Source organism: Conger conger, chromosome 1, assembly GCF_963514075.1.
Source record: "Conger conger chromosome 1, fConCon1.1, whole genome shotgun sequence".
Lineage (NCBI taxonomy): Eukaryota > Metazoa > Chordata > Actinopteri > Anguilliformes > Congridae > Conger > Conger conger.
Genome location: NC_083760.1, coordinates 30,712,736 through 30,730,581, shown reverse-complemented (window position 1 = coordinate 30,730,581; position 17,846 = coordinate 30,712,736).

Genomic DNA, 17,846 nt, shown 5'->3' with positions numbered 1-17,846 from the left:
GTCATTGCAAGATATATGCAATACCAACTTTTGCCAGTAGATGGCAGTCGCGTATTAGAAATGGGAGAGTCATTTGCGACTTGCGTTGAAGTTTTAAGACTGGATATAATGAGTCTCCAGCGAAAATAGTGAACTATTATTGCTTAATGGATGTGATGACACTCCAACAATGAACATATGTGAAAAGTTGTAGCCTCAAAATCAGGCAATGTAGAATTTAATACCTTTTTGAAATGATTTAATACATAATTGTATTAAAACATGAACTGTTTGGGCAGCATTACAAGTTAATTTTAAGGCTGACCATAGCCATACCATTCCAAGATATTAAAAATCAGTTCATAGTTGTGTGTCAGGGCTATAATATCATGCTGACCACATTTTGTGTGAATGTGATGAACCCCCTAGGAAGAGTATTTCAAAGTTTGGTACGTGAAAAAACACTTAAAAACACACAAAATCCAAAATAGCTCACTTCCTGTTGGGAAAAGTTAAGGGATGCAAATGAGAATTGTGTGTGTCTTGAGGAGACCCTTATGCCAACCAGACGTGGTGCATTTACGTGAAAGTATATGTCCACAATATTAGAAAAAAGCCATAGGGGGCGCTGTGTAGCCACGCCCAGATGAATGTGGATATGGATGTGATTGCACTCCAAAAGTGAATATATTTGTAAAATATCAGCCCGATCAGATGATGTAGAACGGAATTAAGCCCACTTCCTGTTTTTGGGCGTAACGTGTGTATTATACGTCTCGCCATTGCCAAACCGTTTGAGATATCAAAAATCCTTTCGTCATTTAGGGTCAGGACTATTCTCAGATCGTGATGACTACATTTGGTGTGAATGTGATGAATACTCTAGCAGGAACGCATACAAACATGATAAAAACCACACTTCCGTTGCCAGATGGTGGCGCTATAACATTGATTTCTTCTTGGTATATGGATGTGATTACACTCTAACAGTGAACATATTTGTAAAATATCAGCCAGATCAGACAATGGAGACCATGAATTTATGGCTACTTCCTGTTGGCGCGGCGTGACATGAAAATTTTACGCCTCGCCATGACCATACCGTTTGAGATATCAAAAATATCCTTTGGAATTAGTATCATGACTATCCTGAGACCACTTTGACCACATTTCATGTGAATGCAATGAACCCCCTAGGAGGAGTACTTAAAAGTGTAGTACGTGTAAAATGCACAAAATTCAAAATGGCTGACTTCCTGTTCACATATTTTATTCGATGCGAATGAGAAATGTGTTTGTCCAGAGGAGGCCCACATGCATACCAAATTAGGTGAAGGTAGCTCAAAGTGCCTGTCCACAATAGAAGACAAAGCATTAGGGGGCGCTGTGGAGTCCCTCGGCCACGCCCAGGTCTGAGCATCTGATACTTCCTGACAGCCAACACTTCTCATGTGTGTGCAAAATTCTGTGAGTTTTCATCCATGGCAAGCACCTCAAAAATGCTAAATACATTGAAAAAAAAGAGAATAATAATTATAGGGGGCGCTGTCTAGCCACGCCCCGATTGATATGTATATATTTCATATTGTACTCCAACAGTGAACATATTTGTAAAATATCAGCCAGATCGGACGATGTCAAAAAAAAAGTCATTTTTTTGCACGCAATATGTGTACTGTACGACTCGCCATTTCCATACCGTTTGAGATATCAAAAATCCCTTCACAGCTTATGGTCATGACTATCCTAAGATCATGCTGACCACATTTCGTGTGAATGTGATGAATGCCCTAGCAGGAAGGCATACAAATATAATAAAGACCTCACTTCCTATTGCCAGATGGTGGCGCTATAACATTGACCCGTTCTTGGGATATGGATGTGATTATACTCCAACAATAAACGTATTTCTAAAATATCAATCAGATCAGACGATGTAAACCATGAAATTACGGCCACTTCCTGTTGGCGTGGCGTGACATAAAAATTCTACGCCTCCCCAGGACCGTCCCGTTTGAGCTATCAAAAATATCCTGGCAATTTAGCATCATGAATATCCTGAGACCATTCTGACCACAGGTGGTGTGAATGTGATGAACCCCCTAGGAGGAGTACTTAAAAGTGCAGTACGTGTAAAACGCACAAAATCCAAAATGGCTGACTTCCTGTTTGTATATTTGATTAGATGCGAATGAGAAATGTGTTTGGACCGAGGAGTGCTATATGCGTACTAAATTTTGTAAAGGTAGCTCAAAGTGCCTGCCCACAATAGATGACAATGCGATAGGGGGCGCTGTGGAGTCCCTCAGCCACGCCCAGGTCTGAGCATCTGAGACAACCTGACAGCCACCACTTCTGATGTGTGTGCAAAATTATGTGAGTTTTCATCCATGGCAAGCACCTCAAAAATGCACAAAACATTGAAAAAAAAAGAATAATAATAATAAATATAGCTGCAAGCAGCAATGAACGGGCCCAAGCCCCATGGGGGCAACCGCCTTGGTGGCATAGTTCTGCCAATGACATGTTTCACAACATGTACACACTTTGGAAATAATCACCTTCCTGGACAACGTATAGTGTGCACAGGAATTTCCATTTGATCAATGAAGATGTTGGCGCTGCTATTGGAATGCATCAATGATATAATCCTCACTTCCTATTGCCAGATGGTGGCGCTATAATATTGAGCTGTGTATGGTTTATGGATTAGATTTCACTCCAAAAATGAACATATTTCTACATTTTCAGCCAAATTGGAAGATGTCGAGTAAAATTAAAGCCACTTCCTGTTGCCAGATGGTGGCGCTATAATATTGAGCCGTGTATGGTTTATTGATTTGATTACACTCCAATAATTAACATATTTGTACATTTTCAGCCAAATTGGAAGATGTCAAGTAAAATTAAAGCCACTTCCTGTTGCCAGATGGTGGCGCTATGCCATTGAGCCTTTCTTGGTATATGGATGAGATTACACTCCAAAAATGAACATGTGTGAAGTTTCTGCCACATCAGATAATGTAGAATGAAACAAAAATTACTTCTTGCTTGCACATTGTAATAATATGCTCCAGTCCTGTATGGAGAGCAGAGATGAATTAATTTCCATAGATTTTACAGCGGGAGGCACAATTTACGCTTGAGAAGTCATTCGGTTATAAATATGCACTCAAAATAAAACCATTGGCGTAAAGAAACTTTTCAACTTTATTGTAGCCGCACCGGGCATGGAACCGCGGACCTTGCATGTCTTAATCCACTGTCTGAACCATTAAGCTATACTGCCCTCTTATACACGTACGCCATCTATTGGCCAAAAGTTGTATGTTTCCTTTTATCCTGGTTAAATAATTTCTCTCCTAAGTGTCGGATAATATTGCATTAAACGTCTCGTTAGCCAGCATCATTCTTTTCCATTTCACCGGTAATTATGCTGCCTGAAACGCATTTGTTCAGCCAAATCTAAAGGAGATGCCAAGTCTCTGCCCTCAATCCGGTATTTTCATATTAAGTCAAAAATTCCTAGCGAAATTGTATGTTCTCTTAATTCGTGTTTAATGACAAGCCTAATAAACTAACATATCTGGCGATTTAACTGAAAGTTTTCTATTCATGTAAACAAACGTAGCTGACCTGTTTTTTGACTCACACAGACAGTGGACAGGCTGGCTGCTGTTAGCCAATGCGCGTCATCTCGCAACGACCTGCATGCCATACCTTTGTTGAACATAACGGTCTCATGTTAACACAGAGTTCGACCAGAGCCATCTCAAACGTTAACGTTTCTTTTTGACTTTTGACTCTTTTAAATATATGCTACTCTCCTGCCAGTTAAAGACAGTCATTAAATGTCTTTAATATTTATTTCAGATATTCTATTCATATAATGAAAATAGATGCAAAGAAACGTCGGGCTGGGTGTTGTCAATACATTTTGTCACGTAGGCTGCAGCTGTAAATCATACATCGTTATGCCTACTGGCTCGCTAGAAAAAGAAAAAAAAAACCTATCGTTGAAAAATCAGTTGAAGGAAGAAATATATAAAAGTTCCACTTTCTGCCAATAAATGGAATCCCCGTATCAGAAATGGGGGGAAGTTACAGCGACGCAGTTAGTCTGTGAGTAGAATAGATTGTGTAGACAACTTCACTGTTTCCACAAAGGAACCAAAAATGTGCTTTTTAACAGGACTTGGTCAGTGTAATGATATAAATGCTAGCATTCGATTATGGTCAACGGTACCGAAAATGCCCGTTGCACCAGCCATCATAACAAATGTCCCAATATAGGATCGATTTAAACCTCTAAATATTTTTATTTCACGTTGGCAGTGTAGGCTATTATGTGTATTCCGACGCGAATTACATTTAATTGGGTTACGGCATTCACTTCAATCGAATGAAGTCAAATAGAAACGGCTCGAAATCCATAATAAGGCTTCTTGGTTTTCAAGCTAAGTTTCCGAACAGCTGTTTTGTATTGAGTCCTTAAAATGCTACAACACGGTTTTTTATGAACCAAATAACATTGAACGTCATTGCAAGATATGCATTATATGTGTTAATCTTTGAAATATATGATACTTTCCTGCCAGTAAAAGCCTGTCTTTTATTTTAGTTATTCAATCCATATAATTAAGGTGGATGAGAAAAAACGTTGCTGTGGGCTGGGTGTTGTCAGTACATTTTGTCACGTAGGCTGCCGCTGTTACTCATACATCGTTATGGTTACTGGCTCGCAAAAAGAAACAAAACTTGTCATTGAGAAATCACTTGAGAAACAATACCAACTTTTGCCAGTAGATGGCAGTCGCGTATTAGAAATGGGAGAGTCATTTGCGACTTGCGTTGAAGTTTTAAGACTGGATATAATGAGTCTCCAGCGAAAATAGTGAACTATTATTGCTTAATGGATGTGATGACACTCCAACAATGAACATATGTGAAAAGTTGTAGCCTCAAAATCAGGCAATGTAGAATTTAATACCTTTTTGAAATTATTTAATACATAATTGTATTAAAACATGAACTGTTTGGGCAGCATTACAAGTTAATTTTAAGGCTGACCATAGCCATACCATTCCAAGATATTAAAAATCAGTTTATAGTTGTGTGTCAGGGCTATAATATCATGCTGACCACATTTTGTGTGAATGTGATGAACCCCCTAGGAAGAGTATTTCAAAGTTTGGTACGTGAAAAAACACTTAAAAACACACAAAATCCAAAATAGCTCACTTCCTGTTGGGAAAAGTTAAGGGATGCAAATGAGAAATGTGTGTGTCTTGAGGAGACCCTTATGCCTACCAGACGTGGTGCATTTACGTGAAAGTATGTGTCCACAATATTAGAAAAAAGCCATAGGGGGCGCTGTGTAGCCACGCCCAGATGAATGTGGATATGGATGTGATTGCACTCCAAAAGTGAATATATTTGCAAAATATCAGCCCGATCAGATGATGTAGAACGGAATTAAGCCCACTTCCTGTTTTTGGGTGTAACGTGTGTATTATACGCCTCGCCATTGCCAAACCGTTTGAGATATCAAAAATCCTTTCGTCATTTAGGGTCAGGACTATTCTACGATCATGATGACTACATTTAGTGTGAATGTGATGAACACTCTAGCAGGAACTCATACAAACATGATAAAAACCTCACGTCCGTTGCCAGATGGTGGCGCTATAACATTGATTTCTTCTTGGTATATGGATGTGATTACACTCTAACAGTGAACATATTTGTAAAATATCAGCCAGATCAGACAATGTAGACCATGAATTTATGGCTACTTCCTGTTGGCGCGGCGTGACATGAAACTTGTACGCCTCGCCATGACCATACCGTTTGAGATATCAAAAATATCCTTTGGAATTAGTATCATGACTATCCTGAGACCGCTGAGACCACATTTCGTGTGAATGCAATAAACCCCCTAGGAGGAGTACTTAAAAGTGTAGTACGTGTAAAATGCACAAAATTCAAAATGGCTGACTTCCTGTTCACATATTTGCTTGGATGCGAAAGAGAAATGTGTTTGTCCAGAGGAGCCCCACATGCATACCAAATTAGGTGAAGGTAGCTCCAAGTGCCTGTCCACAATAGAAGACAAAGCATTAGGGGGCGCTGTGGAGTCCCTCGGCCACGCCCAGGTCTGAGCATCTGATACATCCTGACAGCCAACACTTCTCATGTGTGTGCAAAATTCTGTGAGTTTTCATCCATGGCAAGCACCTCAAAAATGCAAAATACATTGAAAAAAAAGAGAATAATAATTATAGGGGGCGCTGTCTAGCCACGCCCCGATTGATATGTACATATTTCATATTGTACTCCAACAGTGAACATATATGTAAAATATCAGCCAGATCGGACGATGTCGAAAAAAAAGTCATTTTTTTGCACGCAATATGTGTACTTTACGACTCGCCATTTCCATACCGTTTGAGATATCAAAAATCCCTTCACAGCTTATCGTTATGACTATCCTAAGATCATGCTGACCACATTTCGTGTGAATGTGATGAATGCCCTAGCAGGAAGGCATTCAAATATGATGAAGACCTCACTTCCTGTTGCCAGATGGTGGCGCTATAACATTGACCCGTTCTTGGGATATGGATGTGATTAGCCTCCAACAATAAACGTATTTCTAAAATATCAGCCAGATCAGACGATGTAGACCATGAAATTACGGCCACTTCCTGTTGGCGTGGCGTGACATAAAAATTATACGCCTCCCCAGGACCGTCCCGTTTGAGCTATCAAAAATATCCTGCCAATTTAGCATCATGAATATCCTGAGACCATTCTGACCACAGGTGGTGTGAATGTGATGAACCCCCTAGGAGGAGTACTTAAAAGTGCAGTACGTGTAAAACGCACAAAATCCAAAATGGCTGACTTCCTGTTTGTATATTTGATTAGATGCGAATGAGAAATGTGTTTGGACCGAGGAGTGCTATATACCTACTAAATTTTGTGAAGGTAGCCTAAAGTGCCTGCCCACAATAGATGACAATGCGATAGGGGGCGCTGTGGAGTCCCTCAGCCACGCCCAGGTCTGAGCATCTGAGACAACCTGACAGCCACCACTTCTGATGTGTGTGCAAAATTCTGTGAGTTTTCATCCATGGCAAGCACCTCAAAAATGCACAAAACATTGAAAAAAAAAGAATAATAATAATAATAATAATAATAATAATAATCCTTCCAATAACAATAGGGTCCTTCGCACCCTACGGTGCTTGGGCCCTAATAATAATAATAATAATAATAATAATAATAATAATAATCCTTCCAATAACAATAGGGTCCTTCGCACCCTACGGTGCTTGGGCCCTAAATATAGCTGCAAGCAGCAATGAACGGGCCCAAGCACCATGGGGGCAACCGCCTTGGTGGCATAGTTCTGCCAATGACATGTTTCACAACATGTACACACTTTGGAAATAATCACCTTCCTGGACAACGTATAGTGTGCACAGGAATTCCCTTTTTATCAATGAAGATGTTGGCGCTGCTATTGGAACGCATCAATGATATAAGCCTCACTTCCTATTGCCAGATGGTGGCGCTATATTATTGAGCCATGTATGGTTTTTGAATTTGATTACACTCCAGAAATAAAACATATTTGTACATTTTCAGCCACATCGGAAGACGTTGAGCGAAATTAAGGTCAATTCCTGTTTCCAGATGATGCTGCTTTAACATTGAGTCCTTTTTGGAATATGGATTTGATTACACTCCAACACTGAGCATCTGTGTAAAGTTGCAGTCACATCAGACATTGGAGAATTTAAGTATGACCACTTCCTGTTTGTCTGGCATGATGTGTTTTTTATGTGCCTGACCATAGCTATATCATCCCAGTAAATCAAAAATCTGTTTTGTCAGGACCATCCTAGCATCATGCTGACCACATTTACCGTGAATGTCATGAACCCATTGAAAAATAATGCTTAAGAATGCAATATAAGGCTCACTTCCTGTTGCCAGCGGGTGGCGCTTTGCCATTGAGCCTTTATTGGAAAATGGATGAGATTACACTCCAAAAATGAACATGTGTGAAGTTTCTGCCACATCAGACAATGTAGAATGAAACAAAAATTACTTCTTGCTTGCACATTGTAATAATATGCACCAGTCCTGTATGGAGAGCAGAGATGAATTAATTTCAATAGATTTTACAGCGGGAGGCACAATTTACGCTTGAGAAGTCATTCGGTTATAAAAATGCACTCAACATGAAACCATTGGCGTAAAGAAACTATTCAACTTTATAGTGGCCGCACCGGGGATGGAACCGAGGACCTTGCATGTCTTAATCCACTGTCTGAACCATTAAGCTATACTGCCCTCTTATACACGTACGCCATCTATTGGCCAAAAGTTGTATGTTTCCTTTTATCTTGGTTAAATAATTTCTCTCCTAAGTGTCGGATAATATTGCAATAAACTTCGAGTTAGCCAGCATCATTCTTTTCCATTTCACCGGTAATTATGCTGCCTGAAACGCATTTGTTCAGCCAAATCTAAAGGAGATGCCAAGTCTCTGCCCTCAATCCGGTATTTTCATATTAAGTCAAAAATTCCTAGCCAAATTGTATGTTCTCTTAATTCGTGTTTAATGACAAGCAAAATAAACTAACATATCTGGCGATTTAACTGAAAGTTTTCTATTCATGTAAACAAACGTAGCTGACCTGTTTTTTGACTCACACAGACAGTGGACAGGTTGGCTGCTGTTAGCCAACGACCTGCATGCCATACCTTTTTTGAAAATAACGGTCTCATGTTAACACAGAGTTCGACCAGAGCCATCTCAAACGTTAACGTTTCTTTTTGACTTTTGACTCTTTTAAATATATGCTACTCTCCTGCCAGTTAAAGACAGTCATTAAATGTCTTTAATATTTATTTCAGATATTCAATTCATAGAATGAAAATAGATGCAAAGAAACGTCGGGCTGGGTGTTGTCAATACATTTTGTCACGTAGGCTGCAGCTGTAAATCATACATCGTTATGCCTACTGCTGCTAGAAAAAAACAAAAACCTATCGTTGAAAAATCACTTGAAGGAAGAAAAAAAAAAAAGTACCACTTTCAGCAAATAAATGGAATCCCCGTATAAGAAATGGGGGGAAGTTACAGCGACGCAGTTAGTCTGTGAGTAGAATAGATTATGTAGACAACTTCACTGTTTCCACAAAGGAACCAAAAATGTGCTTTTTAACAGGACTTGGTCAGTGTAATGATATAAATGCTAGCATTCGATTATGGTCAACGGTACCGAAAATGCCCGTTGCACCAGCCATCATAACAAATGTCCCAATATAGGATCGATTTAAACCTCTATATATTTTTATTTCACGTTCACAGTGTAGGCGATTGTGTGTATTCCGACGCGAATTACATTTAATTGGGTTACGGCATTCACTTCAATCGAATGAAGTCAAAGAGAAACGGCTCAAATTCTTTAATAACGCTTCTTGGTTTTCAAGCCAACTTTCCGAACAGCTGTTTTGTATTGAGTCCTTAAAATGCTACAACACGGTTTTTTATAAACCAAATAACATTGAACGTCATTGCAAGATATATACAATACCAACTTTTGCCAGTAGATGGCAGTCGCGTATTAGAAATGGGAGAGTCATTTGCGACTTGCGTTGAAGTTTTAAGACTGGATATAATGAGTCTCCAGCGAAAATAGTGAACTATTATTGCTTAATGGATGTGATGACACTCCAACAATGAACATATGTGAAAAGTTGTAGCCTCAAAATCAGGCAATGTAGAATTTAATACCTTTTTGAAATTATTTAATACATAATTGTATTAAAACATGAACTGTTTGGGCAGCATTACAAGTTAATTTTAAGGCTGACCATAGCCATACCATTCCAAGATATTAAAAATCAGTTCATAGTTGTGTGTCAGGGCTATAATATCATGCTGACCACATTTTGTGTGAATGTGATGAACCCCCTAGGAAGAGTATTTCAGACTTTGGTACGTGAAAAAACACTTAAAAACACACAAAATCCAAAATAGCTCACTTCCTGTTGGGAAAAGTTAAGGGATGCAAATGAGAAATGTGTGTGTCTTGAGGAGACCCTTATGTCTACCAGACGTGGTGCATTTACGTGAAAGTATATGTCCACAATATTAGAAAAAAGCCATAGGGGGCGCTGTGTAGCCACGCCCAGATGAATGTGGATATGGATGTGATTGTACTCCAAAAGTGAATATATTTGTAAAATATCAGCCCGATCAGATGATGTAGAACGGAATTAAGCCCACTTCCTGTTTTTGGGCGTAACGTGTGTATTATACGCCTCGCCATTGCCAAACCGTTTGAGATATCAAAAATCCTTTCGTCATTTAGGGTCAGGACTATTCTAAGATCATGATGACTACATTTGGTGTGAATGTGATGAATACCCTAGCAGGAACGCATACAAACATGATAAAAACCTCACTTCCGTTGCCAGATGGTGGCGCTATAACATTGATTTCTTCTTGGTATTTGGATGTGATTACACTCTAACAGTGAACATATTTGTAAAATATCAGCCAGATCAGACAATGTAGAGCATGAATTTATGGCTACTTCCTGTTGGCGCGGCGTGACATGAAAATTGTACGCCTCGCCATGACCATACCGTTTGAGATATCAAAAATATCCTTTGGAATTAGTATCATGACTATCCTGAGACCACTTTGACCACATTTCGTGTGAATGCAATGAACCCCCTAGGAGGAGTACTTAAAAGTGTAGTACGTGTAAAATGCACAAAATTCAAAATGGCTGACTTCCTGTTCACATATTTGATTCGATGCGAAAAAGAAATGTGTTTGTCCAGAGGAGCCCCACATGCATACCAAATTAGGTGCAGGTAGCTCAAAGTGCCTGTCCACAATAGAAGACAAAGCATTAGGGGGCGCTGTGGAGTCCCTCGGCCACGCCCAGGTCTGAGCATCTGATACATCCTGACAGCCAACACTTCTCATGTGTGTGCAAAATTCCGTGAGTTTCCATCCATGGCAAGCACCTCAAAAATGCTAAATACATTGAAAAAAAAGAGAATAATAAATATAGGGGGCGCTGTCTAGCCACGCCCCGATTGATATGTATATATTTCATATTGTACTCCAACAGTGAACATATTTGTAAAATATCAGCCAGATCGGACGATGTCGAAAAAAAAGTCATTTTTTTGCACGAAATATGTGTACTGTACGACTCGCCATTTCCATACCGTTTGAGATATCAAAAATCCCTTCTCAGCTTATGGTCATGACTATCCTAAGATCATGCTGACCACATTTCGTGTGAATGTGATGAATGCCCTAGCAGGAAGGCATACAAATATGATAAAGACCTCACTTCCTGTTGCCAGATGGTGGCGCTATAACATTGACCCGTTCTTGGGATATGGATGTGATTATACTCCAACACTAAACATATTTCTAAAATATCAGCCAGATCAGACGATGTAGACCATGAAATTCTGACCACTTCCTGTTGGCGCGGCGTGACATAAAAATTGCACGCCTCGCCATGACCATCCCGTTTGAGCTATCAAAAATATCCTGGCAATTTAGCATCATGAATATCCTGAGACCATTCTGACCACAGTTGGTGTGAATGCGATAAACCCCCTAGGAGGAGTACGTAAAAGTGTAGTACGTGTAAAACACACAAAATCCAAAATAGCTCACTTCCTGTTCGCATATTTGCATCAATGCGAATGAGAAATGTGTTTGAATTGAGGAGCCACACATGGTTACCAAATTATTTTCATGTAGTTCAAAGTGCCTGCCCACAATAGACAACAATGCAATGGGGGGGGGGGGGGGGTCAGCGCAATAGGGGGCGCTGTGGAGTCCCTCGGCCACACCCAGGTCTGAGCATCTGATAGATCCTGACGGCCACCACTTCTGATGTGTCTGCAAAATTTCAAGACTTTTTAGCCATGGCAAGGCCCTCAAAAATGCCTATTTGACGGAAGAGAAAGAATAATAATAATAAATATAGCTGCAAGCAGCAATGAACGGGCCCAAGCCCCATGGGGGCAACCGCCTTGGTGGCATAGTTCTGCCAATGACATGTTTCACAACATGTACACACTTTGGAAATAATCACCTTCCTGGAAAACGTATAGTGTGCACAGGAATTTCCCTTTGATCAATGAAGATGTTGGCGCTGCTATTGGAATGCATCAATGATATCAGCCTCACTTCCTGTTGCCAGATGGTGGCGCTATATTATTGATCCGTGTATGTTTTTTGAATTTGATTACACTCCAGAAATAAACATATTTGTACATTTTCAGCCACATCGGAAGATGTTCAGCGAAATTAAGGTCAATTCCTGTTTCCAGATGATGCTGCTATAACATTGAGTCGTTTTTGGAATATGGATTTGATTACACTCCAACACTGAGCATCTGTGTAAAGTTGCAGTCACATCAGACATTGGAGAATTTAAGTATGACCACTTCCTGTTTGTCTGGCATGATGTGTTTTTTATGTGCCTGACCATAGCTATATCATCCCAGTAAATCAAAAATCTGTTTTGTCAGGACCATCCTAGCATCATGCTGACCACATTTACCGTGAATGTCATGAACCCATTGAAAAATAATGCTTAAGAATGCAATATAAGGCTCACTTCCTGTTGCCAGCGGGTGGCGCTTTGCCATTTAGCCTTTATTGGAAAATGGATGAGATTACACTCCAAAAATGAACGTGTGAAGTTTCAGCCACATCAGACAATGTAGAATGAAATAAAAATAACGTCTTGCTTGCACATTGTGATAACATGCTACAGTCCTGTATGGAGAGCAGAGATTAATTAATTTCCATAGTTTTTACACGGGGAGGCACAATTTATGCTTGAAAAGTCATTAGGCCATAAACATGCACTCAAAATGAAAACAATTGGCTTCAAGAAACTATTCAAATTCATTGTGGCTGCAGCGGGGATCGAACGGCTGAATTTGCGTGCCTTAATCCACCGCCCTAACCATTACGCTATACTGCCCGCTTATACACGGGTGCCATCTATTGGCCAAATGTCTCCTTTTATCTTGGTTTAATAATTTCTCTACGAAGTGTCGGATAATATTGCACGAAACGTCTAGTTAACCAGCATCATTCTTTTCCATTTCACTGGTAATTATGCTGCCTGAAACGCATTTGTTCAGCCAAATCTAAAAGAGATGCCAACTCTCTGCCCTCAATACAGTATTTTCATATTAATTTACCATTCCTAGCGAAATTGTATGTTCTCTTAATTCGTGTTTAATGACAAGCCTAATAAACTAACATAGCTGGCGATTTAACTGAAAGTTTTCTATTCATGTAAACCAACGTAGCTGACCTGTTTTTTGACTCACACAGACAGTGGACTGGCTGGCTGCTGTTAGCCCGTGCGTGTCATCTCGCAACGACCTGCATGTGATACCTTTGTTGAACAAAACGGTCTCATGTTAACACAGCGTTCGAGCAGAGCCACCTAAGACGCTAAAGTTTCTTTTTGACTTCTTGTGTTAATCTTTTAAAAATATGATACTCTCCTGCCAGTTAAAGCCTGTCTTTAAGTCTTTAAATGTCTTTAATATTTATTTTAGTTATTCAATTCATGTAATGAAAATAGATGCAAAGAAACGTCGGGCTGGGTGTTGTCAATACATTTTGTCACGTAGGCTGCAGCTGTAAATCATACATCGTTATGCCTACTGGCTCGCTAGAAAAAAACAAAAACCTATCGTTGAAAAATCACTTGAAGGAAGAAAAAAATGAAAGTACCACTTTCTGCCAATAAATTGAATCGCCGTATCAGAAATGGGGGGAAGTTACAGCGACGCAGTTAGTCTGTGAGTAGAACAGATTGTGTAGACAACTTCACTGTTTCCACAAAGGAACCAAAAATGTGCTTTTTAACAGGACTTGGTCAGTGTAATGATATAAATGCTAGCATTCGATTATGGTCAACGGTACCGAAAATGCCCGTTGCACCAGCCATCATAACAAATGTCCCAATACAGGATCGATTTAAACCTCTATATATTTTTATTTCACGTTGACAGTGTAGGCTATTATGTGTATTCCGACGCGAATTACATTTAATTGGGTTACGGCATTCACTTCAATCGAATGAAGTCAAATAGAAACGGCTCGAATTCCTTAATAAGGCTTCTTGGTTTTCAAGCCAACTTTCCGAACAGCTGTTTTGTATTGAGTCCTTAAAATGCTACAATACGGTTTTTTTAAAATCCAAATAACATTGAACGTCAAAGCAATATATGCATTATATGTGTTAATCTTTTAAATATATGATACTTTCCTGCCAGTAAAAGCCTGTTTTTTATTTTAGTTATTCAATCCATATAATTAAGGTAGATGAGAAAAAACGTTGCTGTGGGCTGGGTGTTGTCAGTACATTTTGTCACGTAGGCTGCCGCTGTTACTCATACATCGTTATGGTTACTGGCTCGCAAAAAGAAACAAAACCTTTCATTGGGAAATTACTTGAGAAACAATACCAACTTTTGCCAGTAGATGGCAGTCGCGTATTAGAAATGGGAGAGTCATTTGCGACTTGCGTTGAAGTTTTAAGACTGGATATAATGAGTCTCCAGCGAAAATAGTGAACTATTATTGCTTAATGGATGTGATGACACTCCAACAATGAACATATGTGAAAAGTGTTAGCCTCAAAATCAGGCAATGTAGAATTGAATACCTTTTTGAAATTATTTAATAAATAATTGTATTAAAACATGAACTGTTTGGGCAGCATTACAAGTTAATTTTAAGGCTGACCATAGCCATACCATTCCAAGATATTAAAAATCAGTTCATAGTTGTGTGTCAGGGCTATAATACCATGCTGACCACATTTTGTGTGAATGTGATGAACCCCCTAGGAAGAGTATTTCAAAGTTTGGTACGTGAAAAAACACTTAAAAACACACAAAATCCAAAATAGCTCACTTCCTGTTGGGAAAAGTTAAGGGATGCAAATGAGAAATGTGTGTGTCTTGAGGAGACCCTTATGCCTACCAGACGTGGTGCATTTACGTGAAAGTATGTGTCCACAATATTAGAAAAAAGCCATAGGGGGCGCTGTGTAGCCACGCCCAGATGAATGTGGATATGGATGTGATTGCACTCCAAAAGTTAATATATTTGCAAAATATCAGCCCGATCAGATGATGTAGAACGGAATTAAGCCCACTTCCTGTTTTTGGGTGTAACGTGTGTATTATACGCCTCGCCATTGCCAAACCGTTTGAGATATCAAAAATCCTTTCGTCATTTAAGGTCAGGACTATTCTAAGATCATGATGACTACATTTGGTGTGAATTTGATGAATACCCTAGCAGGAACGCATACAAACATGATAAAAACCTCACGTCCGTTGCCAGATGGTGGCGCTATAACATTGATTTCTTCTTGGTATATGGATGTGATTACACTCTAACAGTGAACATATTTGTAAAATATCAGCCAGATCAGACAATGTAGACCATGAATTTATGGCTACTTCCTGTTGGCGCGGCGTGACATGAAAATTGTACGCCTCGCCATGACCATACCGTTTGAGATATCAAAAATATCCTTTGGAATTACTATCATGACTATCCTGAGACCGCTTAGACCACATTTCGTGTGAATGCAATGAACCCCCTAGGAGGAGTACTTAAAAGTGTAGTACGTGTAAAATGCACAAAATTCAAAATGGCTGACTTCCTGTTTACATATTTGATTCGATGCGAATGAGAAATGTGTTTGTCCAGAGGAGCCCCACATGCATACCAAATTAGGTGAAGGTAGCTCCAAGTGCCTGTCCACAATAGAAGACAAAGCATTAGGGGGCGCTGTGGAGTCCCTCGGCCACGCCCAGGTCTGAGCATCTGATACATCCTGACAGCCAACACTTCTCATGTGTGTGCGCAAAATTCTGTGAGTTTTCATCCATGGCAGGCACCTCAAAAATGCAAAATACAATGAAAAAAAAGAGAATAATAATTATAGGGGGCGCTGTCTAGCCACGCCCCGATTGATATGTATATATTTCATATTGTACTCCAACAGTGAACATATTTGTAAAATATCAGCCAGATCGGACGATGTCGAAAAAAAAGTCATTTTTTTGCACGCAATATGTGTACTTTACGACTCGCCATTTCCATACCGTTTGAGATATCAAAAATCCCTTCACAGCTTATGGTTATGACTATCCTAAGATCATGCTGACCACATTTTGTGTGAATGTGATGAATGACCTAGCAGGAAGGCATTCAAATATGATGAAGACCTCACTTCCTGTTGCCAGATGGTGGCGCTATAACATTGACCCGTTCTTGGGATATGGTTGTGATTATCCTCCAACAATAAACGTATTTCTAAAATATCAGCCAGATCAGACGATGTAGACCATGAAATTACGGCCACTTCCTGTTGGCGTGGCGTGACATAAAAATTCTACGCCTCCCCAGGACCGTCCCGTTTGAGCTATCAAAAATATCCTGCCAATTTAGCATCATGAATATCCTGAGACCATTCTGACCACAGGTGGTGTGAATGTGATGAACCCCCTAGGAGGAGTACTTAAAAGTGCAGTACGTGTAAAACGCACAAAATCCAAAATGGCTGACTTCCTGTTTGGATATTTGATTAGATGCGAATGAGAAATGTGTTTGGACCGAGGAGTGCTATATCCCAACTAAATTTTGTGAAGGTAGCTCAAAGTGCCTGCCCACAATAGATGACAATGCGATAGGGGGCGCTGTGGAGTCCCTCAGCGACGCCCAGGTCTGAGCATCTGAGACAACCTGACAGCCACCACTTCTGATGTGTGTGCAAAATTCTGTGAGTTTTCATCTATGGCAAGCACCTCAAAAATGCACAAAACATTGAAAAAAAAAGAATAATAATAATAATAATAATAATAATAATAATCCTTCCAATAACAATAGGGTCCTTCGCACCCTACGGTGCTTGGGCCCTAATAATAATAATAATAATAATAATAATAATAATAATCCTTCCAATAACAATAGGGTCCTTCGCACCCTACGGTGCTTGGGCCCTAAATATAGCTGCAAGCAGCAATGAACGGGCCCAAGCACCATGGGCGCAACCGCCTTGGTGGCATAGTTGTGCCAATGACATGTTTCACAATATGTACACACTTTGGAAATAATCACCTTCCTGGACAACGTATAGTGTGCACAGGAATTCCCCTTTGATCAATGAAGATGTTTCTGCTGCTATTGGAATGCATCAATGATATAAGCCTCACTTCCTATTGCCAGATGGTGGCGCTATAATATTGAGCCGTGTATGGTTTATGGATTTGATTTCACTCCAATAATGAACATATTTGTACATTTTCAGCCAAATTGGAAGATGTCACGTAAAATTTAAGCCACTTCCTGTTGCCAGATGGTGGCGGTATAATATTGAGCCGTGTATGGTTCATGGATTTGATTACACTCCAATAATTCACATATTTGTCCATTTTCAGCCAAATTGGAAGATGTCAAGTAAAATTAAAGCCACTTCCTGTTGCCAGATGGTGGCGCTATGCCATTGAGCCTTTCTTGGTGTATGGATGAGATTACACTCCAAAAATGAACATGTGTGAAGTTTCTGCCACATCAGACAATGTAGAATGAAACAAAAATTACTTCTTGCTTGCACAGTGTAATAATATGCTCCAGTCCTGTATGGAGAGCAGAGATTAATTAATTTCAATAGATTTTACAGCGGGAGGCACAATTTACGCTTGAGAAGTCATTCGGTTATAAATATGCACTCAAAATAAAACCATTGGCGTAAAGA